This window comes from Chiloscyllium plagiosum, chromosome 16 (genome assembly GCF_004010195.1).
Source record: "Chiloscyllium plagiosum isolate BGI_BamShark_2017 chromosome 16, ASM401019v2, whole genome shotgun sequence".
NCBI lineage: Eukaryota > Metazoa > Chordata > Chondrichthyes > Orectolobiformes > Hemiscylliidae > Chiloscyllium > Chiloscyllium plagiosum.
Genome location: NC_057725.1, coordinates 15,912,516 through 15,933,858, shown reverse-complemented (window position 1 = coordinate 15,933,858; position 21,343 = coordinate 15,912,516).

The following is a 21,343-nucleotide window of genomic DNA, read 5'->3' as shown; positions in this document are numbered from 1 at the left end:
GTGGAAACCTCTCCAATATAAATCCTTGCCATTTATTTATCTTTTCAGCTATATATAGGGGAATAATGTGAGATCGGATTGTCTGGTTATCATTGTTGCCCACATGCAATGGGTATTAATGGGTAGCTGTTCAACTGAGAAATGAAAGAGGCTTCATTTCAGAATATCATGGACTTATCCAGAAACTGAGGTTGGGTACAGATTGTTCCTTTACTTGTTTAATGGCTTTATATTCTTGCTTTAAAGTTGCAATTCCTTTCTTTTCACATTCCACCATCTCCATCCATCACATCACATCTCCTTTAGCTTGACCTTCAGATTGCAATTGATTGAACTGTACAAATAATTCCAAAAAAATCCCTCCAGAATAAATTCCTCACATGCATCAATTACATCCACACCACAATCTAATGGTCATTACCAAATCCCAATCCATTGAAGGTACTTGACAGAGTAGATGAGGAGTAGTTGTTTTCCCTGCTGGGAGAATTGAAGACCAGACAGCAGAATCTCAGAATAAGATTTAACACAGTTGAGAATCATAGAATCCCTACAATTTTGGAACAGGCCATTCAGCCCATCAAGTCCATGCCCACGCTCCAAAGAGCATTCCACTCAAATCGATCCCCCTACCCTATCTCTGCATTTCACATTGCTGATCCACCTCACCTGAGCATCTTTGCAATTATGGGAGAATGTGCAAACTCCACACAGGTGGTCACCCAGCACTGGAATCGAACCTGTGCCCCTGATGCTGTGAGGCTGCAGTGCTAACTACTGACCCATTCAGATGGTAAGGACAGCAGATTTCCTGCCCAACTTGACATTGATGACCCAGATGGATTTTTATGATGTGTCAATCACAGTTTTATGGTGGCCATTATTGTGACTTGGTTTACATTCCAGATTTTTATTAACTGAATTTACATTCCATCCTCTGTCATGGTAGGATTTGAACACATGTCCCCAGAACACGAGCTTGGACTTTTGGATTTTTAGCCGAGTGATATTTTCCACAGAAAGTTTTGGAAAATATATTCATGGTCAGCTTTATGAAATGAATCTTATCAGAAAGTGGCCGTATGTCATTTTTTGTCAAGCTTCTTGGAGAGTTCCTCTCCACGAACCCTCACAAATACATCTCAAACTGGCATCATGATTAATACATCAACTAACCCAATTCTCCCGTAGAGCGATGTACAGCACAGAAACAGACCCTTCGGTCCAACTCGTCCATGTCATCCAAGTCCTCGCCATTGTTAGGCTATCTCAGGATACCTGGTACGAGCACTGTTGGGCATCTGGTCAAGTAATGGCATTGGAACTGTTCAGAACAGTTTGCTCTGGAAATGGTAGATAAGGGGAAATTGGTGCCTAGCTTTGTGGCAGGGACGTGGAGATCCTGATTGATAGGGTGAAGCAGAGGAAGGCCATCCATTGCCCTAATGACTTGCAGAGGAGTCCATGGCATCAGGACCTGCCAGCCTGCTCTGTATTGCCTCTCAGTTCATTGCAGCCTGAACCATCCAGAGGAATGCTCAGCACTGCAGGGAAAATGTCTACATCTTCCTTCACTCCACCAACATAAGTAGGAGCTGCTTCTCTCCAAAGGGGAGGTGACGGCTGAGTGGTGTTATTGCTGGACTGTTAATCCAGAGACTCAGGTAATGTTTTGAATCCTGTCACAGAGAACGTAGAATTTGAATTCTACAAAATCTGGAATTGAGGGTCTAATGATAACCATGGAACTTGTTGGTTCCAGAAAAATCCATCTGGTTCATAAATGTCATCTGAGGAGAGAAGTTGTCACCCTTACCTGGTATTGCCTATATGTGACTCCACACCCACATCATTGGGATTGATTCCCAACTGCCCTCTGGACATTAAATGCTGGCTGAGCCAACGATGCTCTCATATTGCGAATGAATAAAAAAAGCTCACTATCTCTGCTACTGCACCTAGATCCCATCAAATTCATTCTCCAGCACACTCAACTGCCTGAAATATCTTCCCTCACTCATTCTCACCCACCCAATCCTCCTATTGCATAAACACTGCATGATCTCTGCCCTGTGTACTCACTCATTCAAATGAAGATACTACCTCCCTTAACCTGCACAAGCTCTAACAACTTTGACACCCACTTTCAACTCACTGACTCCCTCCTTTTCTTTCATTCCAGAAAGAAACAACCCCTAAAAGGGCTGAAGGAGACAGGGTGGGGGGAAGGATGCCTGACATTCAACTCTTTGTCCCCTATGAAGAGTTGATCTTGAGCCTCCTTATCAAGAACCGGAAACAGTCCTATGAAGACACAGAAACATCTACATCCTGTCAACCAAGTAAGAAATGCTGTCAATTCTGTGCTACTCGCCCATTGAACATTGAATGTAGGAGTTGGCACATCATGTCGTGTTTGTAGAAGACATTGTTGAGGCCACTTTTAGAATACTGCATACAATTCTGGTCACACTACGGAAGGACATTGTTAAACTAGGCAGGGTGCAGAAAAATGTCACAAAGATGTTGTTCTGTCTAGAAGGTTTGAGTTATAAGGATGGTTGGATAGGCTGTGACTTTTTTTCCCTGGAGTGTCGGAAGTTGAGGTCTGACCTTATAGAAAATGATGAGGGGCACAGATTGGGTGAGTAGCCAAGGTCTTTTTCCTTGGGTGTGAGAAGCCAAACTAGAAGGCATAGGTTTAAGGTGAGCAAAGAAAGATTTTAAAAAGACCCAAGGGGAAACTTTTCACACAGGATGGTGTATGTATGTATAATGAGCTCCCAAAGAAAGTGGTAAAGGCAGATACAATTGCAAAATTTAAAAGACGCTTGGATAGGTACAGGGATAGGAAAGGTTTAGTGGGATATGTGCCAAACTCAAGCAAATGGAGTGAGTTACCTAATTGGGATACCTAATTGGCATGGGCAAGTTGGACCAAAGGGTTTGTTTCCATACTATATGACTATGTCTCTCGAACAGAATGCACTGTTAAGATGCTGGAATTTCTACTGACATCTATTCCTTATTCACAAAACTTTATTTCTTTTGTCTCCTCGAGATATGAGCAGGATTAAAATGGTGTCCACGGTCAAGAGAGCAATGCCACATGACTCCCCCTCTTTCATCTCTGAGAAAGGATGTCTCCTGCACTCCCCACCAGCTCAGTGAGAATAGAACATAAAACATAGAACATTACAGTGTCGTACAGACCCTTCGGACCTCGATGTTGTGCTGACCTGTGGAGCCAATCTGAAGCCCATTTTCATCCACATGTTTATCCAATGACCATTCAAATGCTCTTAAAGTTGGCGAGTCTATTACTGTTGCAGGCAGGGCGTTTCATACCCCTATTACTCTCTGAGTAAAGAAACTATCTCTGATGTCTGTCTTATATCTATCACCCCTCAATTTGAAGCTCTATCCCCTTGTGCTGGAATGTTACCTAACTTCCAGTCATGAGCACCTTCCCATCAATAGATACCAAACTAAATGACTTATAGCATCCCATCTTTTGTCTCCCTACCTCTTGATTTGAAGCATTACATTTGCTATTTTCCAGTCTCATGGAATTGCTGTCCATGCTTTAGGCACTTCAACCAGTTTATATATTGAAAACACTTTATCCAAGCGCTCTTGTCAGTGAGGCAAAGAGACACAGAATTCAGTTTGCAGTTCAACTTGATTTTATTAACCAAAGTATTCCTAATTAAAACACAACATGAACATTTCCCGAATTCCCACAATATTACTCTATCCATCTGAGAAAGGATATTACCCATAATGATCCACGCATTTGAGGTGAGTCAATGGAATCGCCTTCCTCTCCAATGTAAGGCTTGGTCTTCCACGAAGGTGTGTGTCATGGGTCAGGGTGGATCTCTTCTCTCTCCCTATAGTTATGTGGAGCGCCACTGCTAGAGCAGATTGGGTGTTTGCTGAGTCTTCACTGTTTCTTCACTGAAGGAGCAGCATCCAGGTGTGTGTTCTTAACCCCCTTGCACCAAACCTTCCCAATTGTTCCATGACCATTCAGCCAATAGTTTCATGAGTTGGATTCAAATCATCCAATGGTATCATGCCAACAACCTTCAACTGTTGCTATGTTGGGAGATGTGAAGTGTACTTCCTCAGGCATTCAAGATGCCAGAACATCTGATTGACACTTCTCTAGTACACAACTCTCAGGCTGTTTGTATATAGTTTCCTTTGAACCTTTATTTCATCTTTGATCTTGGTTTCCACTGTTCTCTATAGTCAATATCTGCTGTTTAATTGAGTTTGACCAATTTTCTGTAAGGGCCAATGTCTCTAGCTGTGGGTCGATTTGGAATGTCCAATGCTTGACTGCAGAGCTGTTCCTGAACATAGAAAATATTGGATAATTAGCACAAATGCATACTCATTTGCAATCTCTTTAAAGAACTTAAAATGATGTCCATCTGGGAGCAGAGACTTGTCCATCAGTTTGCTCAGCACCACTTCTCTCGCAATTGTAATTCCACTTTCTTCCTCTTTCCCTTCCATCTCTGATCTACAGCTGTTATTGGAATTTTTTTTGCATCTGCTACCATGAAGGCAAAAGCAAAATATTTGTTCATTTCATCAACCATTTCCTTATCATCTATTGTTAACTTCCCATCCAGAAGACCAACACTCACTTTATTTACTATCTTCCTTTTATATACCTGGATACATTTGTGCTGTTTTTGCATTAAGTTATATTCCTTTTGTCCTCAAATTCCTTCCTCTTGATTAACCTTTTAGTAATTTGCTGTGGACATTATAGTCTGCCACTCATACTTATGTAGTTATGTGTTTTATCAATTTTGATACATTCCCTAATTAACTTCTTTAATCAACCACAGGTGGTGGGTTATAATTTTCTTATAATGTTGGAACATTTTTATTCTGGGTATTCTGAGACAGTGCCTTGAGTATCTGCCACTGTGTCTCCATTGATCCATCCCTAGTCTGGAGGTCCGGTTCACCTCAGATAGCTTAGCTTTCTTGCACACATTGTTGCTATTACATAAGGTTGAAATGCTAATCTTGGACCCAATTTTCTCCCTGTCAAACTAGATATTAAATTTAATCATTTTATGGTTGCTGTTATCTAGAGGTGCCCTTACACTGATGGTGGTAATGAATTCAGTCACATCACAAATAGCAAGTCTAATATGACCTTCTCTCCAGTTGGTTTCAGAACATGTTGCTCTGAGAACAGGTGTTGGCATCTACCTGGCAATGTTGCAATTTGTCCAAAGGTACACAAAATGCAGGAAACATTAGTGATGACCAATTACCATTCCATGAGTTTAATCTTGATCATCAGTAGAGTAACAGAAAAGCTTACCAGTGGTGCCAAGCTGTGCTTGCTTCACAATAATCTGCTCACTGATGCTTAGTTTGGATTCTGCCACTCAGCTCTTGACCTCTTTCTGGCTTAGGTTCAAACATGAACAAACAAATTGACTGCCTTTGCTATCAAAGCCAGATTCAACTGAATGTCACGTCAATAAATCAAAGCAAAATTAGAGTCAATGGAAATTAGGAAAGACAAATTCCAATCATTTGAGTCATACCTAGGGCAAGGGAAGATGTTTGTGATTGTTGGAGATTGGTCATTTCAGATAGCTGAAGAGATAGCAGAGGCATTAGTGATGATCTTACGGGAATCACTAGAATCAGCAAGGGTCCCAGAGGACTAGAAAATCGCTAACGTAACACCCCTGTTTATAAAGGGAGTAAGGCAGAAGATGGAAAATTATATACCAATTAGCCTAACTTCAGTCGTGGGTAAGATGCTGGAATCCATCACGAAGGATGAGATTTCCGAATACATAGAAGTGTATGGTAAAATAGGGCAGAGACAGCATGGTTTCATCAAGGTTGGGTCATGCCTAACAAATCTGTAAGAATTCTTTGTGGAAGTAACAAGCAGGTTAGGCCAAGGATAACCAATGGATTTATCTACCTGGACTTCAAGAAGGCTTTTGACAAGGTGCGACACAGGAGGCTACTGAGTAAGATAAGGGCCCATGGTGTCAGAGGCAAGGTGCTAGCATGGATAGAAGCTTGACTGTTTGGCAGAAAGCAGAGAGTGGGGACAAAAGTGACCTTCTCAAGATGGCAGCCGATGACAAGTGATGTCCCGCAAACCTCAGTGTTGGGACCACAGCTTCTCACTTTGTATACATTAGCGATCTAGGTGAAGGAACTGAGGGCATTCTGGTAAAATTTGCAGATGATACAAAGATAGGTAGAGAGTCAGGTAGCATTGAGGCGGAAGGGAGGCTGGATAAGGATTTGGACAGGTTAGGAGAGTGAACAAAAAAGTGGCACTTGGAGTACAATATGGGAAATTGTGAGGTCATGCATCTTGGCAGGAAAAATAGAGGCATTGACAATTTACTAAATGGGGAGAAAATTCAGAAGTCTGAAGTGCAAAGAGACTTAGGAGTTATAGTCCAAGATTCTCTCAAGGTAAACGTGCAGGTTGAGTCATTGTAAGGAAGGCAAATGCAACAATGTCATTATTTTGAGAGGACTTGAATATAAAAGTAGGGATATACTTCTGAGGCTCTATAAGGCTCTGGTCAGACCACATTTGGAGAATTGTGCTCAGCTTTGGGCTTCATATCTCAGGAAGGATGTACTGGCCTTGGAGAGTGTTCAGAGGAGGGTCACGAGAATGGTACCAAGAATGAAAAGCTTAACATGTGAGGAATGTTTGAGGATGCTAGATCCAGATTCAACTGAGTTTAGAAGGATGAGAGGGAATCTAATTGAAACATACAGAATACAAAATGGCCTGGACAGAGTGGATGTTGGGAAGATGTTTCTGTTGATAGGAGAGACTAGGATCTGAGGCATAGCCTTAGAGTAAAGGGAAGATCTTTTAGAATGGAGATAAGGAGAAACTTCTTCAGCCAGAGAGTATTGCTACAGGAGCTCCTCAGACTAATGCTGTAGATCCAACCATCATTAGCTGCTTCATCAATGATCTACTTCGATCATGAGGCTAGAAGTCGGGTTGTTCATTGATGACTGCTCAATGTTCAGTATTATTCATGATTAGTCAGTTACTGGACCAGTCTCGGTCCAATTGCAATAAGACCTATGTCTCGGTCCAATTGCAATAAGACAAGGTTTGGGCTGACAAGTAGCAATTAATATTTGTGCCACTAAAGTGCCTAATGTGTGATCCTGGCTGATGTTACTACTGGACACATTAGATCTCAGACTGCAATATGCCTTGATAGATGATGTTTGCTTTGGTTTTAACAAGGTGGTCTCTCACTGAAACATAATCAAGCAAAATTGAAGATATGCTTTAAATTAGTAAAGAAAAGCTTGTTATGCATATTAATTCAATATAATAGAACAGAACACTATTTCTATATGATATGAATTTATAGATTTGAAAACACGGTATAAATACAATGCCATTAATCCCAATAACATTCCATTAGTGCACTCTAAAAATAGAGAGACTGCCCTTTTCTATCTGACTAACTGTCGGTCACAAGAATTGAACAGAATCTTTTTTTATTTCATTGTATAAGTGAGCTTTGACTTTCTCAGCTTCACATAACCCCTTCAGAATTTTAACTCTGCCGTGGAATTTTTAAACTAATCTCCTATACTCCAGTCACCTAATGTTAACAATGTTAACAATGTTATCTTCCCTCTATCTCAGGAGCAACCAATTCAAAAAAATCACCTTCAGTCAAGTACCCTGCAGAACCATCCAAACTGAAATTAAAAGAAAAACATTTGCTTTTAGCAAGCTATTACTGTTTCCCTTAAATCCCAAAAACAATGATTCAAGAATATCTCTGAAAACCTAACATTCTACAATCTTTGTTCACTTTGTTCACTTGCAAATTTTCCTAATGCAAACAAAAACCCATATCTCTCCAGGAAGACTGTCTCTCACACTGTTTTAAAATAAATCACCATGGCTACAGAAATATTTACAAGCTAATGATTATGTCTCTTCTGACACAAGGAAATTCTATATGGCTCTAGATAAAATTCCAAGATCCAAAATAAAGGATATATATATATATCCTTTTATATATATATATAAAAATTTAAGACATTCAGATTACCTCACACAGGTAATCACCATTTCCATCAAGAGAGAATCTAACTCTCAACACTCTTGATTGCCCCATCATTGATTTCCCCTTACAAGGTGCACTTCAGAAATTCACCAACGCTCCTTAAATGGTACCTTCCAAAGCCAAGGCCAATTCCATTGAGAAAGAGAAGAGCATCTATTACATGAGAACACAATCCCTGTAAGTTCCTCTCCAAGCAACTCACCATTCTGACTTGATGGTACGTCACGGTTCTTTCATTGTTGCTGGATTAAAATCCCAGAATTCTTGAATTGCAATGTGGGTATACCCACAACACACAGTTGCAGTGGGTCAAAAAGGGCAAAGGACCACCACCTTCTCAAGGACAACCAAGGATGAGCAATAAAAGCTGACTCTGCCAATAATGCCAACACTCCATGAATGAATTGAAGAAAATAAGCTATCTGGAAAGAATTCTACAAACTCCTTAATCTCTGATTTACTTTTTTCCCCAGCTTATAAGCAGATTAAAATCACCCACAATTACTGCCATCTCTTTATCACAAACACCTAATATTGTTCCTTGTATATTCATTTCAATGTGTGCTATCAATTTATTTGCGTCATTATAAACACTACACACATTCAAATACATAGCCATTAGCTTTATCTTTTTGTTATCCTTGTAATATCTAATTTTGATTGTTGGTGAGTTTCTACATTTTCTTCTCTCTTCCTGCCAATCCTTGACTCTTATTTTCCGAATTAGTATTTTCTTCTTTCACCATCTCTCTTCTTTTTCATATACTGGCATCTTTCCAAATTTGATCCGTTTGGCCCCACTACTTAGATTAAAAACCTTTGTACTTTCCTTGTTACGTAGTTCAACATAAATACTGGCCCCAGCTCAGTTCAGGTAGAGACTGCTCCAATGGTACAGTTCCCACTTCTCCCAACACTGAGTCCAGTGTCCCATGAACAGAAATCGACTTCTCCCCACCAGTCATTGAATCATGTATTCATCATTCTAATTTTATGCACCCTATGCTAATCTGCTTGTGGCTCAGGTAATAACGTTGAAGTTCTGCATTTTAAATCCATGCCTAGCTCCTCATACTCTCTAAGCAGAATCTCTTTCCTAGTTCCAGTAAGTCGCTCCTTGAAAGTGGAGTTACAGGTAGACACGGTGGTGAAGAAGGCATTTGGTACACTTGCCTTTATTGATCAGTGCACTGAATGTAGGAGTTGGGATGTCATGTTGAGGCTGTACATTACACTGTTGAGGCTACTTTTGCAACACTTCATTCAATTCTGGGATCCCAGCTATAGGAAAGATGTTGCTAATCTTGAAAGGGTACAGAAAAGATTTATAAGGATAGTGACAGAGTTGAAGGGTTGAGCTTTGGGAAAGGCTGAATAGGCTTGGGTTATTCTCCCTGGAGTATTGGATGCTGAGGGTTGACTCTATAAAGGTTTATAAAATCATGAGGGGCATGGATAGGGTGAACACCCAAGATCATTTTCCCTAGCAGTAGGGGAGTCCAAAACTGGAGGATATAGGTTTTGGGTGAGAGGGGAAAGATTTAAAAGGGACCTAAGAGGCAACTTTTCACACAGAGGGTGGTGCATGTATGGAATGAGCTGCCAGAGGAAGTAGTGGAGGCTAGTATAATTACAACATTTAAAAGGCATCTGGATAGGTAAACGAATAGGAAGGGTTTCAAGAAATATGGGCCAAATGCTGGCAAATGGGCCTACATGAGGTTAGGATATCTGGTTGGCATGGATGAGTTGGACCGAAGGGTCTGTTTCCGTGCTGTACAACTCTATGATTCTATGGATCCTTCCCCCTCCCACTGCTAGTTTCTTTCCATCTCTGAGCAGTCATTATGAATGCTGGAACAGTAGGATTTCCTTTGGATTTTCATTCTTTCCTGCAGAGCCCCACCTCACTATACAACTCCTACTACTATTATGACATTCCTCGTTGCTACCTCCACCTTAAGTGGCCTCTCGTACTTGAGAGCCTTGGTTCGTTTCATCATCCAAATATGCTGCAGCCTTTAGACATCACCTGTTCTGCCATCTATAATGACATTAATTATATTATTTACTTAATTATTCTGTGTCTTTATTTATTTACATATGTTATGAACCTTACCAGCAATTTATATGCAACATTAAAAACTTAAGATTAGAAACGACCTTAACCACTTGCTAAAAACCCATCACAGAGTTAATTCTTTCTTCTGTAGTAGACTGAGGACTAATTCCAACGAGGTAAATAAACTTCATAAATCTCAGCTAAAGCTCTCTTTTTTCTTTAATTTGGTTAAAACCTTGTTTCTCGCACCACTATTAAAAATTCTTCCTTCTATCTTGTTTTCCTATTGCTACCTTTCTCAAAATTGCTCTCTTTTTTTTAATTTTGAAATTTCCTAAGGACACACCCACTGCCAATGCTTTCATTCTTCCTGTGGTTAATCCATTTTCTCCATGCAAGCTGCTCTGGGTTATTTCTCTACATGACAGACATTATGTCAATGTGGCTTATTGTTGCTAGCAGGCAAATGGAGAGATAGACAATGCAGCAGAAGTTATCAGTACTTTTAGCATTTAATACATTTTGAGTGCCTTGGAAATATGATAAGATGAGGCTCTTTAAATCTGATAATATCTAAATACATCAAACATTTTGGTAAAGTGTCTTTTTATATTGGCAGCTAAGCCTGAACGTATTTGATCCTTAGTATATGTTTAGTTTGAATATGAACCACATCCACTGGGCATTTCAATGCATCTAGGACTAACATATAATGTCAAAGATTGAATATAGATACATAGCATTTGCCCTTCAGCCATGATGTGGTGATGCTTCTTAATGTTGTTGTACATTTATTTTCTAACTTTGTCATTGAAAGTTTAACAAGGTTACTTAAGGGAGAGGGGATTTAAATCATGCAAGAAATGATCAGACACACCAATAATGAAGAATGGCAAATTAACCTTGCATTCCCAATGGAAGTTTTGGATCTAAAACCTCACGCACATTGATGATTTTCTATTACTCTTATTGACTGGAGTCCAGAAGAAAATAAACTTGGCACTGTATTACATTGATTTACATACAACTCTTAATGTCTCCCCAACTAAAACTCATAATTAACTGTTATGGCATTAACTCTCTCCTCTTTCTCTGACAATGTACAATTGTGCTCATATAGTGAAAAATCGGCCTCTCTGAGCTAATTCCCAATGCATACCATTTGAGGGATAAAACACAGCTGTCGCATTATGAAAAGCAAAGGTGTTACCTGGTGCAGTGAAGGATTCTCTTGAGGTTGAGATTGAAGCTGAATTGTTAGGTTGGTCCTGGCAGAAGATGCAAAATGTGCTTTGTGCTCTGCTCATTGCCATTGATGGCACATCACATCAGGATCATCAAATCAACACGGCCACGTACCTCCAGAAAAACACCTTGCTGATTGGAGTTTAGAATCCGTGTTTGAATGGAGCTTCATTAACTTCATAGTAATAATGATTCCTAAGCCCTTAGCCTGGATCAGGTGATCTTTTTTCTTGGGATGAGGAAACAAGTACCCATTAGCTCTTTGTTTTGCCAAATCAGAATTGTAAGTGTGGCTTTGAAATTTGAAATTGCATTGTCAAGAACAACAGAGAAAAAGAGATTGCTACTGAAATCATACACAGCGTAGAATCATATTGTCCTACGTGCAGATATGAACAATTAAGACTTTTTCTTCAATTTGAATGTCCTCAACTCCATTCCTCAATACCTCACCTGGCTCAGCCTTGATCCTGTCACAATCCAGAGCAAAATGATAAGGGCAAAAGACAGTTGAAATACAGCTAGGCCTCTGGAGCAGATGGAAAATCTGCTGCAACTCTGCATGAGATATATTAGAGATAAAGTCCTGACACGATTTCACAATCATCATATCATTCAGAGAGAGAGAGGAGTGCATGCTGGAGATCATGCTTATAATGATGGAGACACAAGTCCAGTTATGATCACTACAGATGAGTCTCTTTGTTGTCTTTCACAGGAAAAATTATTGCAAGGATCCTCACCTATTACCAGTGACAGAAAGGCACCTTCCAGAGTCACATTGGAGTTCTTCTCCCTTGAGAGGTACCACAGACCGATCAGCAAATCCAAACTGCAAAGATTCACACCTTTTGAATTGGAAGCTGCCTCCATTGAGTTGATGACTTTTGCAGGCAGCAATATTGTTCCACCTGGGGATTAAACAAGTATCATAAGCTGTAAAACAGGTGGTTGATCCTGTTTCCAATCCATTCCCACAAAGAACCCAGTGGCAGGAATAAGCTGAGGAGCAGTCCATGTCCAAATTAACACCATCCACCATCATCCCCAACACACACCCAAGAAATGTCAACTCATCATGTCAGAGCTACTAATGTTGATTGGAGGAATTCAACATATCGTGAATTTGCTTAGGTTTACCTGCCTTCTGTGGCACAATTTCGAAGCTAGGAAAAGCCTAGGATTCAGATCAGCTTCGAGGAAAAAGTGAATCCACCTCAGATGCTGAGACTGGATATTCCTGAAAACTGCTAACCCATTAAAATAATTTTCCAAGATATGAAACATGATAAAAAATAGGGAATCAGCTGACTATCGGGTGTCTAACCAGTGTTGCTCTTTGAAACTTCCCCTTCTCTGGTGTGTATCCATAATGTGGAGAAAGTGAGGTGTGCAGATGCTGGAGATCAGAGCTGAAAATGTGTTGCTGGAAAAGCGCTGCAGGTCAGGCAGCATCCAGGGAACAGGAAAATCGACGTTTCGGGCATAAGCCCGAAAAATGGCTCCTGAAGAAGGGCTTATGCCCGAAACGTCGATTCTCCTGTTCCCTGGATGCTGCCTGACCTGCTGCGCTTTTCCAGCAACACATTTTCAGCTCTGTATCCATAATGTAACAAGTTTGACTCAGGGTGTATGGGAATAAGAAGGCAAGTGGAATTAAGGTAGCAACCATGTCAGCCATAATCCTTTTCTCCACTTTCATAAATTATAAAGAAGTAATTATATGAGTGTATCATAGAAAGAACAGTCAATTATACTTAATCCTTTCTCCCTGTATGACTTCCCCTCTTTTAAAATGAACAGGAAAGAGGAAAAGGTTTGCCCTCAGAATTTCCACGCAGAAACAGACAGGCCAAAGAAAAAGTAGGAAGTTCTTAAGACAGTCACATGTTCATTTAGAGACATTCAAAATTTACAGCTGCATGACTTGTGAAACATGGATCCATCATCACCTCATCTGGGCAGAATCTCACTGTTGGTATGGTTGTATGGTTGCCTCCAGTGGACAGTATACACAATGCAAATTTCAATACATTTTGTAGAGATTCAAGGAAAACCTAAGTATGATGTCTTCTGTGTTTATCAGATTTAGAATCAGATTTAAATATGTCCAAGATAAACCCTGCCATGTTTTTTTAGAAGATCAGGGTCTTGGCATTTTGTCAATTAATTCACAACTGATGGAGGTGAGGATTCAAAGGGAGAAGCTTTGAGGGGTTAATGATAGTAGTGGATTGAAATTGGTCGAAATAACCATTCAAAAACAAACAAAACAGCTTATGAAGCACTGACTGGACTCAAACCAGGAAAATGGAATGGGATCATTGCAGGGTTGGACAGAGGTTCAGCCTGAACCCACTCCTCTTGTAATAGTGCTCTTGAAGATTTGTTCTTATTCATTCATGGTGTGAGACTGCTAGCATTTATCACCCATCTCTAATTGATCAGAGGACAGTTAAGGTCAACCATATCACTGAGAATCTGAAGTCATTTGCAGATTAGACCAGTTAAGGATGGCAGTCCGCTTCCCTAAAGGACGTTAGCAAACGTTATTTTTTCTTGACAGATCAGCAACAGCTCATGCTCATCGTAAGATTCTTAATTCCTGATTTTTGTTGAATTCAAATTCCACCACCTGACATAGTAGGGTTCAAACAATCCAGAATGTTACCTGGGTTTTTAGATTAACAGTCCAATGATAATACCATGAGGCCATCATCTCCCCCTTCATTTTATCGTCCAAAATCAAATAACTATTTCTTCTAAATGAGCCATATCCACCTGTAGCATCGCCATTTTTACTTTTGCCCTGCGCCCTGCAATTTTTATTTCACTTTATATCAACGTTCATTCTGGAAGAAATGGTTTCTTGTAATGATGTTGAGCAATAGGACTTATCAATATGCTATTGACTTGCATACACTACAGCTTGCCTCAATTGTAAGAAACCTGGGACTGTTCACCACAAGAAACCATACTCTCATATTGGGAAATTGATTTTGTGGAAGGTACACTATTGGATTGTTGTTTTTCTCCTTGATGCAGTCCATGAAACAACTGAACTTAACACTTGTGGCAAACATAATTTGAGACCACTTGAAAGCAAGATTCAACAAATTTTAAAATTCACCAAATGATGGAAGAGGCATGTTTATACCAAATGGTCATACAATCATAGGTTTTCATCTAGGATGCAAACTAATACATTAGTGATTAGATGCATTGACAATATAGGACTCTTGAGGCCTTTTAGAGTCATAGAGATCTACAGCATGGAAACAGGTCCTGCGGTCCAACTTGTCCATGCTGACCAGACATCCGAAATTAATCTAATCCCATTTGCCAGCATTAAGCCCATATCCCTGTAAACTCTTCCTATTCGTATACCCATCCAAATGCATTTTAAATGTTGCAATTGTACCAGCCTCCACCTCTTCCTCTGGATGTTTTTTCCATACATGCACTACCCTCTGTGTGAAAAAGTTGTCCCACAGGTCCCTTTTAAATCTTTCTCCTCTCATCTTAAATCTGCGCTGTCTAGTTTTGGACTCTGCTACCCTTCACTATTGATACTATCTATGTCCCTCATGATTATATAAACATCTACAAGATCACCCTCATCCTCCTATACTCTAGGGAACATAGCCTCTGCCTATCAGCCTCTCTGTACAGCTCAAACCTTCCTACCCTGGCAATATCCTTGTAAATCTTTTCTGAACACTTTCAAGTTTCACAACATCTTTCCTATAGAAGGGAGACCAGAATTGAATGCAGTATTCCAAAAATGGCCTAACCAATGTTCTATACAGCTGCAACATGACTGCACTTTTATTAATGGATCTGCAGGTGAATGGGATCCATTGGGTTAACGCAAGTAAACACAGCCAATCTCAGAAATACTAAGCAATCAAGGGACTTGTAGAATTGAGGAACTAAACAAGTAAGTATTAGTAAAGAGCTGCTCCTTGAAAAGTTAACTGAATGAAAGGTTGACAAATCCCCTGAATAAGATAAGCTACAGAGGAGCAGCATCCCAGAACGTTGAAAGAGATGGCTGTTGAGATGATAGATGCATTTGTCAAAATGAGCAACATCTCACTTGTTGCCATATACAGGTGCATTGCACAGGTCACAAAGACACTGTATGTGAGAAAAGGGGACTTCATGCTCTCCTCCTTGAGGAAGGATCACAATGGTGAAAAAAAAAACGCATGGATTCAGCCAAGTAAGTCTTCCCAAAGGCAGTGGCTACATGCTCTGGATCAGCCTGCACCACAACTATGTCATCAGGGAGTGATACAAAAATCACATTGGCCATCATGCTAGAAATCTATAGTTAGAGTGTGACCATACCTGATCTACATTTGAGTAAATGTCTGTTCTCTGGACAACATCCAAAATATTTTGACCTTGGCACAAATCTACAATATTCATTGTCAGCGAGTTTTGAGAAGATTTGTAGCTCAGGTTGAGGTTCTGGACGTACGTTTACTTGCTGAGCTGAAAGGTTCATTTTGTCATCATACTAGGTAAAGTCTTCAGTGAGCCTCTGAATGAAGCACTGGTGGCATAGTCCGCTTTCTAATTCTATGTTGGAGTTTCCTTGGGTTGGTGATGTCATTTCTGGTGGTGACATCATTTTTATGGTAATGTCATTTCCTGTTCTTTTTCTCAGGGGGTGGTAAATGGGATCCAAGTCAATGTTTTTGTTGATAGAGTTCTGGTTGGAATGCCATGCTTCTAGGAATTCTCATGTGTGTCTCTGTTTGGCTTGTCTGAGGATGGATGTGTTGACCCAGCTGGAGTGGTGTTCTTTCTCATCCATATGTAAGGATACTAGTGAGAGAGGGTCATGTCGTTTTGTGATTAGTTGATGTTCATGTATCCTGGTGGCTAGTTTTCTGCCTGTTTGTCCATTGTAGTGTTTGTTACAGTTTTTGCAAGGTTTTTTGTAAATGACATTGTAAATGTCATATTCATTGTAAGTGATATATTCATTGCCTTTGAGCTTCCGATATGTACCATAGGATGAATACTCAGCAAAATAGGTAACTCCCTCTGCACGTACTTCTTTACATGCTTCTATGGTTCCCATGCAAGCTCAGCGGGCTCTTAATGAGAACCATGAAGCATTATATTACTCTGTTTCATGGTGTTGAGTCTTGGGAAGAGTTTGGAATTCCTGATGAAGGGCTTATGCCTGAAATGTTAGTTCTCCTGCTCCTCAGATGCTGCCTGACCTGCTGTGCTTTTCCAGCAATACACTCTCGACTCTGATCTCCAGCATCTACAGTCCTCACTTTCTCCCTCTTTGAAGAGTTTGGTGCTTTGCAACACTTAAGAGAAGTTGTTGGAATCCAAGATCTTCTTAAAATTACTTTGTATTCAACAGTCTATGAACCATTTAAAGCCTTAGGCATAGCATGACATCTACACAGTAACATCTCTCTTCAAAGTCTTTCCATCCTGAAATCTCTTAAAGCAATCCTAGTTCAGCCTGCTATTTACATATGTGCATATTAACCCTTTATGCTACAATAAGATTATGGTGCAAGAGACAAGTCTCATCAAACATAGTTGAAAAAAATAGACTTCTGTTTCAGTTTTACTCTGTTTTCAGCAGGGATATGAAGTCTTTGCATGGATATGCATGACTTGTACAATGCTCCTGAGAAGATGAGAATATAGTAATTAGGGTAGGTTAGAATAAGGAGTTTGTGATAGTTCCAAACCAGAAATGTTGGGATAAAACCCTGAAGAGAGTTTGAAACTATCTGAAACTTTATGGGTAATGCCAAAGCTTGGGTCAGATGGCCAGCCCTCACCTCACTCACAGTGCCACTGGCAGAAATGCAGAGTTGCCGGGCACTTTTCCCCAAGTGAAGACTGGAAGTTCTACCTCCAGCCAAAGACCACTCCTTGGAGCGGAAACACATCCCCAGTAATGGGGTGAGAAATCCATCATCCAAAACATCCTGCGTTGTACAACACTACTTATTCTGAAGAAGGAATATAATGTTTCATTCTGTGCAACATCCTTTTAAAAGGATTGTCACAGCCTGAAACAGAGTGCAGACAAATATATGAATTAGAAGCAGGACTAAGACCTTCAGGATATAAATATATAGACACTTGATTTTCTTTGTTCCAGAAAATCTGTTGAGTTCAGACGTGAATGTACTAAGTGATTAAACATTCACAACCCTCTGAGATAGAGAATTTTGAAGATTTGCAATTCTTGGAGTGAAAAGGATGTTTCCTCATCTCAGGTCAGAAATTCCTGAACCTTTATCCAAAATGATCGCAATTATTTCCAGAATCTACAACTAGAAGAATTAGCTTCTCTCCATTTAACCTTAATGTTATGCAATAATACATTTCCTCATCATAAAGTGGTGTTGACTTTGCCTAATCATAGTATGAATTTCCAAGTGACCTGTTAGCAATATATTCTCCAGTGTGTTATTTTTATTAATAGCAATTACTTTAAGTTCGTCAGGCTTATTAGACGCTTGGTTCCACATGCCTTTAGCTATGTTCTTTGTGTCTCTACTGTGAAGTCAAATACAAACTATTTGATTAACATTTCTGCCATTATCCATCCCCATAATCTCTCTTGTCTCAAACACTAAGGAACTCAGTAAAAAAATCTGAAAGAACTAGGGATGCTGGAAATGAGAAACAATAGCAGAAATTACTGGAAAACTCATCAGGTCTCAGCATCTGTAGAAAGATATCGGAGTTAATGTATCAGGCCCCGTGACCTTCTTTCAGAACTGGACCCGAAACATTAACTCTGATTTCTCTCGACAGATGCCGCCAGACCTGATGAGTATTTTTCCAACAATTTCTGCTTGTTTCGAAGGTACTCATGTTTACCTTAATTAGTCATTCCTTTTCTCTTAACTTGTACAATGTCTCACAATCTCTTTGTATTTATAGCTCATTTAACCTTGAGTTCTGTTTTCTTCCTCTTTTGTGATTTTAAGAAAAGTAAATCCTAAAACTTAAAATATTTTTGACAACACTATAAGCTAACCTCTAACATAATACTGTTTTAAACTTACCTCAAGTTGTAGCATGTTTTATGGAGTTTTTAATCCATGAATCCATTTCGACTTCTGAATTATTCCTTAAGTGTTTGCTACTGGTTCTCTGCCATCATATCTTTTTATCTAACTTTCCAATATACTATCATAGAAAGTTAGTTTTATTTGAATTTCAAACCTCTAAGATTTTAAAATTTATGCTTCATATTTAACCACACCACTTTCAAAATACCCCATTACTCTTCACCAAAGGATACTTTTCTGTAAGATTACAGCGTGACCTTATATGATGGCAGATCCAAAATAATTTGAAGGACTAATTTTTGCAGAGTTATGTGAGTAGTTAAGTTTCTCATCCTTAAAACATAGCAGGATAAGAGAAGTTTGACAGTATTCAGGATTATGCAGGATTTTGAGAGAGTTTAAAGGAGAAACAGTCACCAAATAAACCAAAAGGATACAGAAATATAATTTCCAGTTCACACTGCCTGAAAGATGGAGGGTACAAATTTGATAAATACTGGAAGGGAACCAGCTCTTGCCTAGATTCCATTTTAGTTTTCATCCCAGAGATTGCAGGTTCTTCTGACTGTCTAATATCAAAGATATATGTTCTGGGAATATGTTGTGCTACTTGAGGAATTCAACTCTTGACCAATTTAGAAACCCCAGCAGAAGTTCATACCAGCCCACGGCTGAAAGAAGAGACAATGTCGATCACCAGAATTAATTAATTCTGTCTTATGGCTCTAAATGGGGATGAAGATAAGTTTAGTTTAACAAAAGCATGTGAATTTCTGCCTCTCTGGAAGTCATCTTGCTCATGAATCAAAAAAGACAATGTCCCCATCATTAGCATCGAATGACTCTTGGGAAATGGGACAGGGTTTGGATACAGATGCCAGTCATATCCTCCTGTTAACGACTGACCTTGGATTTCAGTCTCTTGTTCTTCCTCTTTTAACAAGGAAAGACAATGCCACATGATCTTTTTCACAGAATTGAATATCTGCAGTCTGAAATCAGGCAACAAATTGACATTCAGCAGAAACAACCACACATGGCAAATCTGCTACAAGCCATTAGACTCAACATCGTTGATATGGTTACAGATGATCACAGTTCATTTTTTAATTTTCTAAGCGGTTTCTGTCAAGTGTTGTTGCCTTCCACAGTGAAACTGAACAATATTGAGTCCCCAGGGTACTTGTAAGTAAATGAAATAACCCAATTTGAATCACCTTAGGTGAGGAATTCAGCTTTGTAATCAACCATAATAGTAGGCTTGTGGATGAATAAGTAACTTGGGAAACATTTTGCTCTGAAGAATTTATGGTGATGTTACAGAAATGTTTATGATCATTCAAATGGAAGAGCCTTGTGGAGGAGCATGACATTAGTGATCTACAACAGACACTGCACGTTGTGTCAATGATTTCATGTGCAATGAATTCTCTGCTTTTGCCCTCAGGAAGCCTGTGTGAAAAGGTTTAACCCTTACTCGTCGGGAGAAAAGGAGTTGCCAGATTCATAATCCTCAGTCAATCATCTCCATCTCCCAGGACTACAGACAAAAGGGAGGTTCGGCAGAATAATTGATCCCTTTGCAAATAACAGATAACTTGATGAAGGCCTGTGTGTTTGTGACTGAGCAGAAAGCAAGGAGGCAGTGAGGGGGCAATAGATAGAGTGTAATTTAAAAACTCGGTGCAGTGATTTGGGTACAGGCGGGAAGTTAACATGAAGCAGGTGACAAATGAGAGTGACAGGATCTCATTCAATGCTTTAATAGTGGGTGTGTGCCATTGAAAAAAAGGCATAAAGAATAATTTTATGAGCTTGTTAACCCATTGTAGTATTTAACATGAAGAGATTGAAAAATGGGAATTTAATTGGCATAGAAGGCACTATCTTTAAGTAATGACTTGAACTGCTGTCTGAGATCAACAGATAAAATCTTCAGGCTGGGATTCAAATGTGTCATCCTCCCTGCCTAAATTCTCAAAATGTTGAGTAAAACTCAGCATTGATTACTGAAATTCAAAGGCTAATTGGATTCTGTTAAATACAACTATCACAGCAGCATCACAGCAGACAATCTCTCCTAAGTTTCTGCTCATTGTGTTGTTCTGGTCCACACCGGATTGAACTTTCATTGCAAAGGACCCAAGATTATTTACTCTAAGGTGCCAGAGATCCTTTATTGGATTCTGACTGGTGGCATTTTAAAAAAAAAAGTTCATGGGACATTAGCATCGCTTGGTAAGTCAGTGTTTATTGCCCATCGTCAATTACCCTTGAGAAATTGCTGCTGCCCTTGGGGTGTAAGATACTTACAGAGTTGTTGGAAAGGGGATTCCAGGATTTTGACTCCGTGATAGTGAAGGGAACAGTGAATAGTATATTTTCAACTCGCTATGATGTGGGGCTTGGAGGGGGACTTGCAGATAGTGGCATTCCCTGGTTGTGGAGTCCACGTCGGAGGGGAAATTGCGGTCTTTGAAGAAGGAGGCCATCTGGGTTGTTCAATATTGGAATTGGTCCTCCTGGGAGCAGATGCGGCAGAGGCAAAGGACTTGGGAATATGGGATGGCGTTTTTACAGGGGGCAGGGTGGGAGGAGGGATGGCGTTTTTACAGGGGGCAGGGTGGGAGGAGGTGTAATCTAGGTAGCTGTGAGAGTCGGTAGGTTTGTAGTAAATTTCCCTTCCAACGTGGTCGACGATGCTCTCCACCGCATCTCTTCCACTTCCCACACCTCTGCCCTTGAACCCCGCCCCTCCAATCGCCACCAGGACAGAACCCCACTGGTCCTCACCTTCCACCCCACCAACCTCCAGATACATCATATCATCC